The 17,475-nt window shown below is 38.2% G+C and overlaps 1 protein-coding gene across 6 annotated transcripts in view; it reads left to right on the top strand.

Moving 5' to 3' along the window:
• Spag16 (sperm associated antigen 16) overlaps positions 1–17,475 on the top strand; it is an 841,320-nt gene that overhangs the window by 93,212 nt on the left and 730,633 nt on the right. The window contains exon 1 of one of the 6 annotated variants that reach the window (XM_076550176.1): positions 7,849–8,021. The exons of the other annotated variants lie outside the window; for them this stretch is intronic. The gene's annotated coding sequence lies outside the window, so the exon portion shown is untranslated. Of the gene's footprint in view, positions 1–7,848; positions 8,022–17,475 lie in introns of those variants that run through there. 6 annotated transcript variants of the gene reach the window in all.

Below are 17,475 nucleotides of genomic sequence, written 5' to 3'. Positions count from 1 at the left end.
GCAGGAGAAAGGCAAGGCGGGACTAACCGGCAGAGAGGATAAACAGAAGGAGATGTCTAGGAAGAGAAGAAGTAGCCAGAGGAGGAGGAAGAGGAGGACTCCAGAGGCCAGCCACCCAGCTACACAGAAAACCACCGAGTAAGAGTAAGATTTACAGAAGAGAACAAGAAAAGCCCAGAGGCAAAAGGTAGACAGGGTAAGTTAAAGTTAAGAAAAGCTGGTTAGAAATCAAGCCAAGTTTAAGGCCGGGAATTCATAATTAAGAGTAAGCCTCTGTGTGTGATTTATTTGGAAGCTGGGTGGTGGACTCCCCAAAAGAAAAAAAAGTAAAAACAAACAGCAACATAGGACCCCAAGTTTCAGCCTAGCGGACACTCTTCATTGAGGCCGAGCAATGCACTTCCTTTCTTCATTGACGAAGAGTATATACACAGAAATAAGGTGAATAGTCGTGATTGCTAGGGTTTCCAAAATGGAGGTAGTGAGTAGAAACACCAGTGCAGTGGTTTGTAAAGTACTGAGGAGAGTGTGGGTTACACAAAAGCCCTGTGTTGTTTTCTTCCCAAACCAGTTCAGTTTATTTGCCTTTCATATGAAAAGCAATGGAGATATTGGATGCTTAGAAAAATGTGAATTATCCCATATTAAATATATATATATATATATATATATATATATATATATATATATATATATAATGATACAAGTAAAATTTCTTTGACTGATTATACTGTTGGGTTTTACTCTTCCCAGTGCTAAAATCCACTTTGATGTCTCACCTATTGAAGTAGCTCATTCGTTGAAGAGCAGAAATACTAAGTTTCTTATTTCCTGACTCACACACTATAAGGTAGATATTTAGTAAGTCTTGGAAGGATGATTCCATAAACTGATTTTTACTTTAAAAATATGTGGTTTATGGGGCTGGAGAAATGGCTCAGTTGTAAGAGAACCTCCTGTTTTTACAGAGGACCCAGGTTCAATTCTCCACATCTACATGGTGGCTCACACCTGTCCATTATTCCAGTTCCAGAGCATCAGAAGGCCCTTTCTGACCTCTGCAGGCACCAAACAGATGTGTGATGCACAGACATTCATACAAATAAGGCACTCATACACATAAAATTAATAAAAAATGTAGTGTATTAATTGCGAATATTTTTCTGAGCTTTTGTCATTTATTCCAAGCACTGTTTAATTCCTTTGTAAAATATCAGTTTCTTTTTATGGAACCATTTTTATTAATAATACTAGTACAGATGGGTTAAAAAGTTTACTTTTCTGAATTTCCAGTATAGTCTGTAGTACTATGTAAATCACTCCCGTGAGAAACTTTCAGTGTAAAAATATTGTAGTGAAAACTTGAAGTTAAAGTTACATTCCCTATGCATTACTTCTTATGAAATTTGGGATCATGTGCAAATTATTTTCTCTGACCTTCAGTGTTCTCATGTATAAATTACAAATGATAGTACCTATTGAAAGCTTTTATGAGAGTTCAATAACGAAAGTGTGCAACTCTTCAGTTTGGTATTCAGCACGTGACAAGCATTTGTATTATTATTACTAATCAAATCTGCATCTTTCATTTGCTTTTTGAAAGCATCTTCACTTACCAACTTCTGTAAGCTTTGTTCCCACTGAAGTAGAAGTTTTCTTCCACAAATCCTGCAGTTATAGAGGGGGCTACAGGATCCCCACGAATGCACCCCCACATCTCAGCATCATAGATCCTGACTTGTTCTGTGCCAGTGCAGTCGCTAACACCTCAATTCATGATCACACCCCAAGATTCTGTCTTGCATGTTCACAGAAGCTTGGAGGCTGGAATTAGGTAAATCTCAGTTTACTTTACCTTGATAGCAAAGCTCTCACCAGTTTGTATTATCCCTATCTCTGTTTCTCTTTGAGAATAAAAAAGGTGCAGGGCCCGTTCACTAGTAAACACAGCCCATGGTCTGGCCCCCTTTGTGTCTTTTATCACCAGCTCTTTTAGTCACATGGATTTTTGTTGTCTATAATTTTAGATAAATATAAAATAATTGGGCATGCCTTTAATCTTTCTCATCTGGAGTTGCGAGCTCCAAATCTTCAGATGAGATTACACACCATGGAGTAACCACACAAAGCAGGGCAGTAAAGGGACCGAGGGTGGAAGGTGGGGAACTGGAGAGGGGACAGCAGGATCCAAGTGGTACGAAGTGGGAAATGGAAAAAATGGGAAGAGGCCTCCAACGGGTCAATACCAGGGGGAGACAGGCAACAAATAACACCAAGGTTGTTTGACAAGGTGTCTTTTTAATTATTTTTAGTTCATTTAAACTAACTGAATACACAGTATTTTGTCCATCTATAGTATTTTGTACATAGAAGTACAATAGTTTTATATAATATTTCACTTCATTTAGATTTCTACTGAGGTGATGTCTTGGTCCCATAGATTATTGCATCTCTCAACCCATCTCAGAGCAGCTTATATCTTCAGTAGATGGCAATTAACACATTGCCCCCCCCCCCCAATGATCAAGGGATAGAGAATAAGAGACTGAGGGAGCTCAGTCCTAAATGAGATATCTATATCACATTTCCTCCTCTCAGGGTTCAGGGGTCATTGCAGAAGAGGGGGCAGAAAGACTGTAAGAGGCAGAGCGGGTGGGGGACTATAAGGAAACTGTTTTATAGTATAGAGGTTACACATTTGCACTCGAAGCGGCTATGACAAAACCTGTAAATCCAAGCCTCACAGAGTCCTAGTGTGGAACAGTGGGGAGATGAGCAGGGACCCCTCTCCTGACCTGGGGAGGAACTGGCAGCTGCTGGCTGCTGGGGGAGGCTGTTTTTTAGAAGTGCAGTCTTTGGTGAACTGACCACATTCCCCCCAGGGGAAGGCCACACAGCCAAGAACATGTGGCCAACACAAATTGGACTTCATGGTTTCAAAAGCCAAAAGAAGACACAAAGGTGGGTGGATAAGAAAGGGTGGTTAGATCTGGGAGGAGTTGGGGAAGGGGGTAAATATGACCAAAACACAGTGTAAGAATTTTTCAAAGAACTAATAAAATTAGCTAAATGTTTATATTTATTGAAATATGTGGATATATTTGTATTCGCTTATCACTTAAACATTATTTTATATTAGGTGCAATTTGAGTTTATTTTAATCAATAATTTCAAGTAGTAGATTGTTCTTAAAAATGAAAGCACTTCGACTCTTCATATTTAAGAATTTGTTTGATAAATCTGAAGGATATTTTCCCTTCTGCTGTTGAATGTGTGGGTGGACAGAACACTGTAAAAAAGAATCCATTAAAGTTCCCAACATTAAAAACTTGAAGCAAAATGGATGTGATCTATGATTATGTCTATAGCTATTATTGAATTATGGTTTAATTAGGCATAGGCAGTATACATTTTACCCAGTTATCTTTTATTGAGTTTATGCGACACCTAATCATTTCTTTGGGCAGTTGGGAGAAGACTCTAGGTGAATAATTTTCCACATTGTGAGGCATAATGAGATAATGTGAATATTATCTTATTATACAGGATAGAAATGAGAATGAAAAGAATTTCAATGTGAAACACACCTTTTGTTTTGGTAGGTTTGAACACCTGCACTTTATCCTGAATTCTCAGATAATTTCTCCAGGGCCAAGGTTTTCTGACTGTCTCTGTGTAATTAATTCCTAGTATTACATTTTCAGTTCACACATTTCCTTGAAATCCAGGTTATGTTCAGCCAATTCTTAATTCCCTTCATATTAGATGTCTTAGCTTTCATGTTATATGTCTCAAAAGTATCTACAACTCAGCACAGCCAAGTATGACCTCATACTGTCACTTATCCCTGGCTTGGTAACTGTCAGTGACTCTACACATCATTCATCTGACGGGCAAGCCAGAAACTCAAGGCTCTTTAGAAAAAACTCTGAGCTTTTCTCTTGACTCCACTTTATCACTTATACATTAATCAGTTTTAGGTTTCTTTCCTTTTTCTTCTCACTAGGGTACCCACGACTCTCCATCTGTCTGCTCTAGCCGTAGGGAATCACTGTCTTTTCCTGGATGTGTGTAACTGCATCATTCTTCCCCAACATTTACTCATGGAAGCAGAATGACCTTCAAACAAAACTCATTCTGGGTCACATCTTTAGTAGTTTCCAACCTGTGTAATGATAAGCACAAAGGTGTTAACATACAAAGCAGGAACCCTGGCCCAGGCCATTGCTTACTGTATTTTATGCCTTTCTCCCATTCTGAGGCAAGGGTTTCTGCTACATCTTGACCTTACCCTGACTGGGCTTTTGTATAACCCCTAAGATAGCTTAAAATCCCCTGCTTTTAAATGATGTGGTTTTCATAAACAGGAACAATGGAATTTGTTCTCCATATAATCATGTGTCTATAGTTAACAAAACATGGAAAGACATACTAATACAAATGTTAGAATTTGAGTTTTCTTTAGCAGCAATTATTGAACTGATTTTGAAGGCTCTCTCCTTCCCACGTGTCTTTTGGATATCAGCACAAGTCTCATTTCTTCAGGAAGTCTTCCCTTGGCTGTTGATTGCATCTCAGGAGGCTGTGTTGTTCCTCCTATCTCTCAGAACCTAGACCCCTGTTTCCTGACTTCTCATTGCCTTTTAATTTTTTTTTTTTATATAAAAGTCTCCTTTTTCCCCCTTTGCAGAATCACTGTCACTTCTGGCTCAGAGCTGTGTCTCCAGCCTCTCACACTGTCTGGCTCATGATGATAAGTGATTTTTAAGTGGATGACTATGAAGAGCTACTAAGTGAGAGAACTGGGATTTGACATCATAGTTGATTCTGAGACCACTGTTGTGCAGTGACAGTATTTTAGCATCCTGCAGTATGAAAATGCTACACCGAGTGGTCAGTGCTTGTCTTGGAATCTTTGTCTTTTCTAGTATAATCAGTTAATTATGTTTTCATGATTGGAAACATTAATGAAATGGGGCATCATGGCAAGGGAGGCAGTTGAGTGCCTATGGAAACTTTTGGAGGATGAGATTCTTATAGGTAGACAGTGGCTATCTGCCTTTCTGATCCGGCCTTGAGGGTCCAGAGGGCCGAACAAAGCCCTGAGTGCTGTGCTTGAATGCCTCTGTACACAGGCAGGCAGTGGAGTACTAAAGGCTCCTCTCTGATGGACCTGCCAAGGGGTGTCATCAAAGTGGGAGGGTCAGAGATGCAGGACGGGTTCTATTGGCAGAGTATACGCACACCAGGGATATGAATCTACAGTTACATAGGAGATTTTCTGTTTGCATCTTAGAAGGAAGCAAAGGACAGTTGGTATTAGAAAATGAGTTTGCTGACTGCTGACAAGATGCAAGACTCACCATCATTATTTGTCTTCTGACCCTCTTTGCCTCTTCTCTTTTATTTCTCTGCCCTTGTATCTTTCTACCTCTCTGTTTTTCTGACCTTGTTGTGACACCAAATCATTATCATGTTTTTAGTCACATTTGGAGAATGTGTAATCACACCCCTCCAATGAAACTGAAGTCAGGACCATATTATCTCTAGGCTGTTTGTCTCTCTTCCACAAAGACTAGAATAATTTCTATACAAAAATGCAGAACTTATTTCAAGGTTTTAATTTAATTTATATTAAACTTTGATTATGTTATTTTATGAAATTAGCCTACATTTCACTACAAAATCCTAATTGAAACCACTAAAGTCTTATTGTTTTCTCTGGAATTTAATGTCTATATTGCTATTCTAGTCTATAGGAAAGTATCATGATTCTATTCTTCTTATATTTGGTTGGCTGTTTAAAAGTGTGATTTTTATACATTTATAAGACAATAAAATTTAAGTTGACATCTTCTTTGGAGTCACCTTGGGAAAATGACACTTAAATTAATCATAGGCTAAATAACTTTTATATCTCTACTAAATAAAAAATTCTGAGAACTAAATGCACGTGCCTATCAGAGAGGAATTATGATGCTTGAGAGCGATTCCCTGTGTAGCCGGAGGCTGCCATAAATTCCAGCTGGGCTTCAAGGCTCACTGTATTCAGTATGTAGTGCTATTTCTTTTCATAAATTTAACTAAAGGGGTCAGTACTGGCTTTATAGTCATGCTGTAATGTACAGTCAATCCTAGAAATGGAGCGTTGTGATTCTACATGTCATTATGTCAGGACAGATCCTCGTCAGGCACCTTTTTCCAGGCAGTTCCATGTGCAGAAAGCTCCCTGGCTAGAGATCAAGTTGCCTTTCTTCTCCACCCTTGCCTGCAGATATCACAGAGAGCATCACAGTGGAATGAAGCAATGTTTTGGCAAATGTGATTAGCTGATTTTGACCATATGAGTAGTATTTGCATTCATTAAAATTCAGATATTCATGAATTATTCCTGACTAATCTTTGATGTTGTTATGGACTCACAGTGCGTGTGTGAATTCTTGGTGAAAAAAAAAATATGAGTTTTAGTCAGAAACTCTGAAAAGTGTTGCAAATATAAACTTTTAAAGGCATAAAACTTACATGTACATAGTATTATAGTTGGTCACAATAAATCAGTAAATGTATTTTTAAAGCTACTAAAATCTTTAACATGTCTTTTCATTCCGTAGTGCAAAAATGAATAATGTCTTCAGCCATTCTCTTATAAAACTTACCACATAGTGGTTGAATTAGAAAAATAAAGTTCTTATGGAGTTCTGTACCTAAATATATAAATCATAATGCTATTTTTGCCCCTTCTATCTCAGAGGAGAGTGTTGACTGCATTTCAAGAATGAAATATATATACAACAAACTGACTTGTGTGACAGCTATGTATTGACCAAATAGTCATTTATGGAGTGCCTATTATATCTAATGTTCCATGCTGAAGAGAGAGAAATGAATAATATATTGTTGTTTGCTGGTACCTCGCAGTTGAGGTGGGCTAGGTGATGACGTAATTACAGTGTTCTGTATAACACACAGTTCATTAACAGCATAGTTGACGTAAGGAGAGGGGCGTGGCTTAAGATTTAAGGATGAAGCAGAAGATGGTAAACATCAGATCGATTCATTTCCGAAGAAGGAATCTTAGATGTCTCAGAAGTGTAAACTTTACTCTGTCCGAGTCATCTGACAGAGTGCATAGAAAAAAAGATAAGGGATTATTTCTGACTTCCCACTTTGTAATTTTCATGAGGGATTCATGTAATAGACATATTTAAAGTCTGCAGCAATGTCATGTGGGAAACAGTGGCAAAGTGAGGAGAAAGGAACAAGAGCGCTGAGGGAGGAAACGAACTTCAAAGGTCTAGTTTAGGAGTCACCAGAAGATGGGTGAGTGCCGCTGATCTTGACTATGATGTGAAAAGTGGAATTTACGTGAAAGTTAAAACAAAAAACGTAGGCTACACGAGGGTAGGGTGTTCATGTTTTTTTGTTGTTTTTTGCTTCAATGATGTTTAGAACTAACAAATGCAGACATTTCCTGAGTTCCCAGTCTGTATCAAACTGATGTACTGTTTGTTCCGGGAAGTCACCTTCAGGTCTATTTCTGGCTTTGGGGACGAGCTAACTTTCCTCCTTCCCTCCTTCCTTCTCTTCCTTCCTTTCTTCCTTCCTCCTTCCCTCCTTCCCCTTCCCCCTTTTGCTGTTGTTATTTCCCTGTCTGTCACTCTTGAGCTCACAGATCAGTCTGTATTATTCTGTGTGGGATGCTGCTGTGGTCCATCATCAGTCAATGATCATCCACCTCCTCTTTCCCTGGGCGTCTGTTTTAACCTCACGGCTTTGGTTTTTAACAGTGCTGGCCTCTTCTCCCAGTTGGCCAAGGGGGAGCGTGAAGGCTCGAGCTGCGATTCAAATGCAGCTCAACCGCCCACGTTCTTTCTGGGTGTTAACTATGGCACCATGAGTGTGGTCAAGTGTCGCCAAAGCTTTTGAGGCCTTGTGGAAAAGCCTGAACTCAGCCCTCTGGGCTCTGTCTGCGCACACTCCGACTTGGTGCCTTTCCAGAGACCCACTTTCCACACGACGAGGTAAAATTTACCAGGACAGGGCTACCATGTTAGTAACCTTCTTTGGAGGAAGTGCTAGTACCAGGACTTCTTGCCAAGCCTCTTCCTCTAGCTGCTAGGTGCCATGCAAACAACAGCAAATGCCCCACTCCCCCTTGTGGCTCTCCCCCGTGGCCCTCCCCCAAGATCTGGACCACATAGAGATAAGGCTTTATACAAAGAAGAACGTTTAGTGCTAGGCAATGGGGTACCATTAGGGTATGCAGATAGATAAAAAGCTACAGGAATAATTGTGGACTAAGAGAAGGAAGTTATGAACTGAAAAAGTACAATGTTTACTGTGCATGTATGCAAATAATGTAATTATATTAAAAAATAATATAATTATGTTATGACACTAAACTAAGTGGCAATACCTCAAGAGCCAGAGCAATGGTTCATTAATATGAGATCATCTTCCATAATTGATGTAATGAAAGAAATACTTTAAACAGATTTTAATTATTTTTTTCTTTTATTGAAAATAGATTTTCTTCTCACATAACATATCCTGTTTACAGTTTCCCCTCCCTCTAATCCTCCTAGCTCTGCCCCGCCATCCTCATCGACACCCTTTCTGTCATTAGAATAAAACAAATTTCTATGGTATAATACTAAAATAAAATATAACAAGATAAAAGAAAAAGTAACACATAGGAATCTGGCAAAACAAATAAACAGAAGGAAAAGAGCCCAAGACAAGGTCCAAGAAACAAGAGGCTCCACTCATTCGCACACTCGGGAGTCCCATGAAGACAGTAAACCAGAAGACATCATGTATACACAATGGACCTGTGTCGTAAAAAGAGAAAAAAAGCTGGGTAGTGGTGGCGGCGGCGGCAGCGGCGGCGGCAGCGTCCGCGGCTGAGCATGCCTTTAATCCTAGCACTCGGGAGGCAGAGCCAGGTGGATCTCTGTGAGTTCAAGGCCAGCCTGGTCTACAGAGCGAGATCCAGGACAGGCACCAAAACAACACAGAGAAACCCTGTCTGAAAAAAACTAAACAAAATAGACAATAACAAAATGTAAAAACAAAAAAGAAAGAAAAAAAATAAATGAATGACATAAAATAAAAAACAAATTGTTTAAAGGAAGAGGCCTGACATGACACTATGTGACAACAGGCTCCAAAGATGCCACTGAGCTCATTTTCTGTTGGCCATCTACCGCTGAGCATGCAGCCTACCCTTAACGGTAGTTAGTTTCTGCAGTGAGACTTCCTTGGAGGAAACTAAATTTTCATTTGCAAGTGGTTATCGACTGGAGATTGATACTGGGTTAGGGATGGGGGCATGTGTCCCTAGATTTTGATCATTAACTGAAGTTCTGACTGTAGTTGATTAGTAACAAATGGCTCAAAGGCAAAAGGGTGTAGCACAATTTCAAGACTAACCTGTTAACTTGCCCTGTGTTATTACACACCGTTAAGAGTTGATGGCCTTCTAGGGTGGGGATGCAGAATCCCTCCAGGCAAAGCCATATTTTGCATCAATCTTAGTCTACATATTTATGGAGAGTCCTATAGAGAGTTAGTGGTAGATTGATCAATTATATTCAGTCCTTTCTAATTAACCCTCTCAGCCATGAACATACTTCAGCAAGGTCCTTAGAAATTCGATGGTATCCTATCCTAAGCCTTTGCATGGTATTGAACAAAAAATAAAAGTACTAATTGGGGTGGTATAATCTACCAGCTGGTTTTGTTTCTGTAGCCATAGAGAGAGCAAGGAATAGGTTACTGTATTTCAGCATTAGATTAGCTTGTGTCAGGTCATTCCTTCTTCAATAACCACCTACGCTATTTGGTTGCTTTAAATCCAATCACCTCGCCAAACAAAAATGGGGTTTTGACAGAGCCATCATGAATGTGAAAGGGCTATGTTAATAAAGTCAGGAGCACTACTCTTACTAATAGAGTTTATAAGGATATGACTTATTGTTGGTGTCTTTGAACATGAAGCTAGTAGTATTTTATATTTATAAAAACGATCTGCTATCATTACTTCTAAGGATAGTTCACTAGAGTGTCTCTTTAGGTGCCTGTTTACCCTTTCAGATCATGAACTACTTTAACATCTTTAGATCTCAAAGAGTTCAGCACACCACTTGCACATTAAGGAATTGATGGACAGTTCTTGATGTTCTGGAAATTTCCTTCTATGTTCACTTTGCAAGTACAAGTAGTGGGAAGCTAAAATCAAGAAAAATTAATTATTATCTATTTATCTTCTGAATATCCTTAGAAATTTTCTCATTTAAAAGCAATAATCCTTGCATATTCCTGCTAGTGATTTCTATTAAATTTAGTGAATCAAAGATAGGCAGTACATAGATATGTTTTGCTTGTTCTTCTAATGTTCATATTCCTTATGACTCTTTGATGTGTTCATATTAATATTTTGTTTTCAGCATTTCAAATTAATTCTAACCTACCATGCCATGAATCCTTACCTCTATTTTTAGATACCCTGGCCTCCAGTTTTTCTGGAACACATCACCACCTCTTCTTACATTTCCTTAAACTGATTTTGTTCTATCTGAAGTTCTCTTCCCTTAGAATTCAGGCCATCTGCATCATCACCTCAAGTCTTCACTCTAATTCTACCTTTTCTGTGCAGCCTCTTCAGACTACCATTTTTGCATTTACATGGACTGTCCCACATTCACCCTTCTCTGCTCAGTTCTCAGTTCCTTTATTTTACTATTCCATGTTCTTTTCTTTCAGGAGAAGTTTTTGTCTCCTAACATTTCATGAGATTTACTTGCACATGTCCGCTGTTTATTTTTTTCTCTTCCCAGTATACTGTTCACTGTATCCGGTGTTTCTTTTTCTTTTATTTTTGCTAGTGTATGTCAGGCAGTTGGTTTAGTGTTGGGTAAATTAGGATTACCAATAAGTAGTTCACTGGCAGAGTACTAGCACAGCATATCCAAGGCATCGTTTTGATCCCCAGCTCCCTCACCCAAGGAGCAAGGGAGAAAGAGCAGGGAATTTACATGTTTAGTAAAAAAAAGTAGATAACGTTTTTTTATGTTACAGGATGTAAAGTAGACTATATCTCTTTATTAAATATGTAAAATGTGTATGTACTATTAATTCATTTGAATTATCTTTCTGATGTCTGACTTTTGAATGCCAGACCTCTTCTTTAAATAGTTACAAAAACAACCTTATTTAAAATTCAAAGATCAGAAGAATCATTGAACCTTGCACTCATAAAAATAAGGTAAATGTTGCAGATTACATTAATAACAAGTACCTTGTATAACTCAGAGTGGATGTTGTTTATTTTACTGTGGAGCTTTGTAACCACCCAAGTCAGCAAGCCACAAGCAGATGGTCCTCATGGATATCCTCTGAGAATGGTTATTGTTTTATCACTTTAGGAAAGATTTGCACATAGGTGTGGATGGTCAAGTAAAAAGATGCCAGTCAATTAGGAGAGTATCAAGTGTGTACCCTTGGCCACTGGTACAAGTTTACCTTATATAATAAATTTTTGTACCATTTATATGGAATGGAGGCAGGTGACTAACAAATCACCAAATATTTTACATTTACTAAGGAAACTCTCCTAAGTTGAATAATAAAATTATAAATTCTTGGTTTTATTTACTTGACATTTTATGAAATGCTGGCAGAAATGACCACTTTGGTCACTATCAGGGATGCTCTTTTCTGAACTTTCATGTGCTTTTCCCTGTATTTCTATTTTATTTACCCTCTCTTTGAGTAATTTTAGATTTACAGCACTTTTATGTGATAATGCTAGTCCTAAACAAAACAAAACTTGTCTTTAGAATTATATTACATGTAATGTAATTGACACTATTGTATAACATCTTGTGTCATAATTTAAAAATCCAACAGCTTAAGTATGAGCCAGGGGGTAAAGGTCATGACCGGGAACCCACAGAGACAGCTGACCAGAGCTCCTGGGAACTCACTGACTCTGTACTGACAGCTAGGGAGCCAGCATGGGTCCCAGGTTGGCACTCTGCATATATGTGATAGTTGTGTAGCTTGATCTGTTTCTGGGCCTCCCTCCTAGCAGTGGGATCAGGACTTGTCCCTGGTGCTTGAGCTGGCTTTTGGGAACCCAGTCCCCAAGCTGGGTTGCCTTACCCAACCTTCATGCAGGGGGAGAAGCTTGGTCTTACCTCAACTTGATGTTCCATGCTGTGTTGACTCCTGTAGGAGGCCTGCCCCTTTCTGAATGGAGATGAAGGAGGAGTGGATGGGGGTTTGTGTGTGGAAGGGAGGTGGGGGGAGGGAATGAAAGGAGAGGAGGGAGGGAAAACTGTGGTCGGTACATAAAATAAATGAAGAAAAATTAATTAAAAAAATTAAAAAATATTAAGTTGCACAACAAATTATATTAATTTCACAACATTAAAGTCAGAGTAGGACAACTGAACTGTGTTGGAATTTCAGTTACAAAGCAGCATTCTTAGTCTTCAGTTTGGAAGCCTGCCAGCTAGAGAACATGTTAGGAAGCCAGGGTAACTGACAAGTCGGTGGGAGAACTGCTTGCTTGGTCAGATGTATCTCCAGGCACATTTAACCTTGTTCTTTGTTTCTGGTTTGCAGAGATTACCAAATTGTTTGTTTTAAATGAAAATTACAGAGAAGTATATAATCTAAAAGTCAGTGAAATTTCTACTATCAATTTCAGTCTCTGTGTTTCTAGGTGAGAGAAATTAATAAAGGCTTGAAACAGCTTTATTTCCAAGGCAACTGGTAATGGAGAATCTCTTTACAAAATTAAACAGATTATGTCCTTTATTCATAAATGTCCCTTTCACTGATTTCTGTCATCTTTCACTTAATTTCTCATATGTGTTTATTGGCAAATAATGTTGACAGGGTTGTTATAACCATTTTTCATAGTAGTGAACTGGCCTGATTTAAAAACCTATTGTAAAATGCTTATAAACAGTAAGTAGACTCTGTATAAGTGACTCCTAGGCTCCTTGAGTGCTTCTTCAATTTTGTTTAGCAACTATTTATGCTCTTGGGGATTATGGAAGCAAAAGGGCTGGCTTCCAAAGAATTAGAAAAGTGTGTGCTCCTCATGCCAGAAGCAGGAACTCTGTCCACTGGCTACCCTCAGAAATGTGTGTGCTGAACAGGAAGCCATTGGTGTGTTTCATATTTTCAGGAGGGAAATTTGAACTGGGGAATGCAATGGACTCAGGTTCTTATCGATAGCTATCGGGGTCCAGCCCCTCGATAGCCTTCACCCAGAGTTCCAGAAGAGACGCTACCAGTGGCACATTAATCTGAGGGGTTCACTAATCAATTTACGTACATGAAACTCTTAGTCCATACACTTTATTCTTCTGAGTCAGTTCTCTCTCTACACAGCTTCTATTCTGCCCTCATGCCTAGCTCCATCCTCAAGTTGAGTATTCCAGTTCAAGAAGATGCCAAATGGACCATGTTCTTAGGAACCGTGGACTCTAATTAACATTTTTTTCTGTCAGAGGAGTCAAATGATTCTCGTTAGTTGAGGTAGAAGGCAAACCATAGGGATCATTTGCCTTTTATCAGCCGTACAGTTAGAGACAAGAACAATGGTACCGTTTCTGGAGCTGTGGGACAAGGAGGACGTGAAGGTTTCAGGTAGAAGTGAGATTGTGGCCTCGCTGATCGGCCTCTTGTACAGCTTTGTGAAGGTTGCTGTCCTGTTTTATCTGCATCTTTTCCCAATGACTCTCAGTATGCAGAAGTGTTGTTACCGTTTAACGCAGTACATATGTGGGTCCTTAAATACATGGTGGTGACTATAATACTAATTACACATACATGCACACACATAGACTCTTGCTGCCTTTCCTGCTTATTTTGATTAATCTAATGATTAGTTCAAAATCTTAAATGAAGTTAGTTTTGTGAACATAGTTGTATATTATAAATAAGAGCTGAGGGGTCCCCTTTCCTCTGCAATAATAAGAATTTTTTCAATTTAATTCTTCAGTAACTAATATTTTATTACATAATTTTGATGATACTTCAGTGATATTAAAATCGAAAGAAATGATGACTCATTCAAATCCAGTGGTATTACATTTTTATTCATTTTTATTAATACAGTAATTTTAATATTGTAGAGATTATTTATGATATGAAATGGCCCACATTTATTTCTTAACTTAGGTTCTCTTTTCATGGTCCATATTGTGGCAGATATAACCTATAAATCTCTTTAGCCAGGTATCCTGAATTTTGAAATCTTGACATTGATGAGAGAGATCCTTGAACCTAAGGGAACACCAGCATGCCCTGGAAAGCTGGCAGATAGGCTGGTGGAATCAGGTTATTGGGCAGCATAGGCCTTTACCTTGGTACAGTGAAGATGGAACAGAGAACTTATATCTCTAGAAGGTTCCTAGATAATGTTGGTCCATAAGCCAGAGGAAAATTCTGTGATAACCACTGACATCATCTAATGGTAGTCAGTTTCCAAATATACATATTATTCCCCATAGGAACTATGCTAAAAATCCATTTATCCATGTACTTATTTAACTTTAGAAGTTCATATTTTAAGATATCAACTTTGGTGTTATCTTCAGGAATATGCCCCAAATTTTAATAAATCATTAGTTCTTTGACAATTTCATACATGTATAAAATGCATTGGATTGCTCTTTACCCTCACATAGTCTTACCTCCCTCCCAGCCCTATCAATCTGTCTTCCTCCCTCCCAGGCTCTTTCCCAGGTTTATGACTCTGGGCTCTATTTTCTGACCTATTTAGTTTAACCATGTTGTCAGTGCATTCAATGGATTGGGACTATCCAGTAGAGCCTGGTGGTTACACAACAGAAGTCATTGACCTCCCCTATCTCTGTATCTACCAGGAGGAAATAGTTCGGCATCGAGGGGTAGGTATCCCTGAGCCCCTCCTCCATGCATGCCTGGATAGTGTTGTCCCTTTCTTGTTCAGATCAGTGTAGTCATCCTCAGTTGTTGAGAGTTTACGGTTGCAGTGACTGTGAACTGCTCAAGAGATGGCATTTTGTATCCCTCCTCCTTATTTTCTGGCTCTTCAGTTCTTTCTGCCGTCTTCTGCAGTGTCCCCTCAGCATTAGAGGGGATTGTATACATGTCTTGTTTAGAACTGAGTACTCAACTTCCAAGTACTAGAAATGTGTGCAGTCATAGTCTGCATGCACCACAGTTCACTAGAAAGAGGTAACTCTGATTAAGACTGTGAGTGAAAATTGTCTATGGGTATAAGCATATGTATTTAGAAGGCAACTTAATACTATGTAAACTCACCTAAAGAACTGAATTAAGTTCTCCCCTAGGACCTATGGCTTCCCCTGACCTGGTTTTTTTTTTTTTTTTTTTTTTTTTAAGTTGGTTTACATACTAGATGAGGCTTCCTTTTGTGGTGATATTGTGTTCCCCAATATATTGTGCACCCTAATAAACTTATCTGGGGTCAGAGAACAGAACAGCTACTAGATAGACATAGAGGCCAGAAAATGGTGGCACACACACCTTTAATATTCACATTCTGGAGGCAGAGATCCATCCGGATCTCTGTGAGTTCAAAGCCACACTGGAAACAGAGCCAGGCACAGTGACTCATGCCTTTAATCCCAGGAAGTGATGGCAGGAAGCAGAAAGGTATATAAGGTGTGAGGATCAGGAACTATGGGCTTTTAGGATTTTAGCAGCAGTTCAGCTGAGATCCATTTGGATGGGGACTCAGAGGCTTCCAGTTTGAGGAAACAGGATCGGGGGAGAAGTTGGCGAGATTTGTGTTATATCCTTTCCTTCAAATCAGAAAACAGTTGTTTATCCCCACAACAGTCATACCACTACTGCCCAAGTGGAGCATCCTGCCTAGCAGGTTCCTATTGTAGTTTATAAGGTTCCCAGCTGGATAAGACCATCAATGCCTTTTTTCTCTAGCAACCTGCATGGTGCATTCCAGCACTATGAAAACAACTTGGGAAGGAGGGAGCCTGTAGATCAGTGCCAGCCAAAAGTGTTTCTTGAAATAATAATTCTTTTCATGAAAAATGCTATAAATATTAAGTATGCATCTAGCATAATTCACTATGTTTGTAAATCAGGCAGCTCTTGGATCTCTATTCTGGTAGTTTATAGAACAAATAGGCCATTAAGTCTGGAAATATAGTTTAAAATATGGTGGAGTTGTAGAGTTTTCAAGTGCAATTTATGGCTGTCCACTTATTTCTGTTTATCTTTTTGCCTCATCCTAATTCGATATGAATCAGTGTAAGGAATGTCTTGGTGATAGCTTTAAAATATATTAAAACAACCTCATTTTATGCAACATATAGTAAAAACATTAAAGAATGATTAGGAGTTTAATAGCACTAAATACAAAATGCTTGCAATTTGGGAAAACAGCATTTTGCAAATGTACTGCTTTTTTCCTAAGATCTAAAGCCCTAAGAATATAAACAAAAATAAAGGTTAAGAGAGCAAACAAATATATAAGTAATGCTTTTCCTGGCTCACTGTAATTTTCAAACTTAGCCTGTGAATGCCAATTAGCCCAAGCAAGTCTTGCTGATAATGTCAGCTGTCAGTCATTCCTGGGTAGTGGAGTGGCGTGTGAGATTTGCCAGCAGGTAATGGACCAGATGAGTGATGAAGGAAGTAATGAGAAGCCAGAGCCTTAGCACAACTTTTTCATCTCTGGTAAATATCTTTCTATGAGGGGAATTAATGAAAGAAAAGAAATGTCTCATTAAAATTTATTTCAATTTAGTTCATCTTCAATAAATTATACCTTAAAACATTAATCTTTTAAGGTTGAATTTTTAAAAATTCATGTAAATGACCAGTGATCCACCATTTTGCACCATGATTGATTGTTGAACACAACTTATAAGAGAAAAGCCACAAATTTATATTAAAATTTTGGTTTGAATTGAATTAAATATTCATATCAATTTTCATGACATGTGTAACAAAGCCATCTGACAGACTTTGAGTCCACAAAGTATTCAACCTAATAAAATTTGTTATATATATATATATATATATATATATATATATATATATAAATGTATATATATATGTAATTCAGAAATATTTTATATTACTGTCTCATTAGGTACTTTATCTTGTTGCTAGAGTTAAGGGAATTTTCTTATATTGTAGCTCTGGCTTTTTCACTACATATATGAAGTTTAATTTTATCATTTATCAGATTTAATCATCTGTAGTAATAAGTCTTCATCATCATTCCATTTTCCTTTTGACTTATATCTACCTACCCACCCATCTATATATCCACCCATCCATCTTCATCTTATCAACATAATCATAGGCACAATTAGTAATATTACATCAATCAGATCTAACTCTCTCATCTATTAACATAATTATAATATCTGTAATTACTGATAAATATATGTTCTCTGTTCTGATAGTTTTATTACT

Source organism: Peromyscus maniculatus, chromosome 13 (assembly GCF_049852395.1).
Source record: "Peromyscus maniculatus bairdii isolate BWxNUB_F1_BW_parent chromosome 13, HU_Pman_BW_mat_3.1, whole genome shotgun sequence".
Lineage (NCBI taxonomy): Eukaryota > Metazoa > Chordata > Mammalia > Rodentia > Cricetidae > Peromyscus > Peromyscus maniculatus.
The sequence above is the reverse complement of the archived record's forward strand: the minus strand, read 5'-3'. Positions and strand labels throughout refer to the sequence as shown.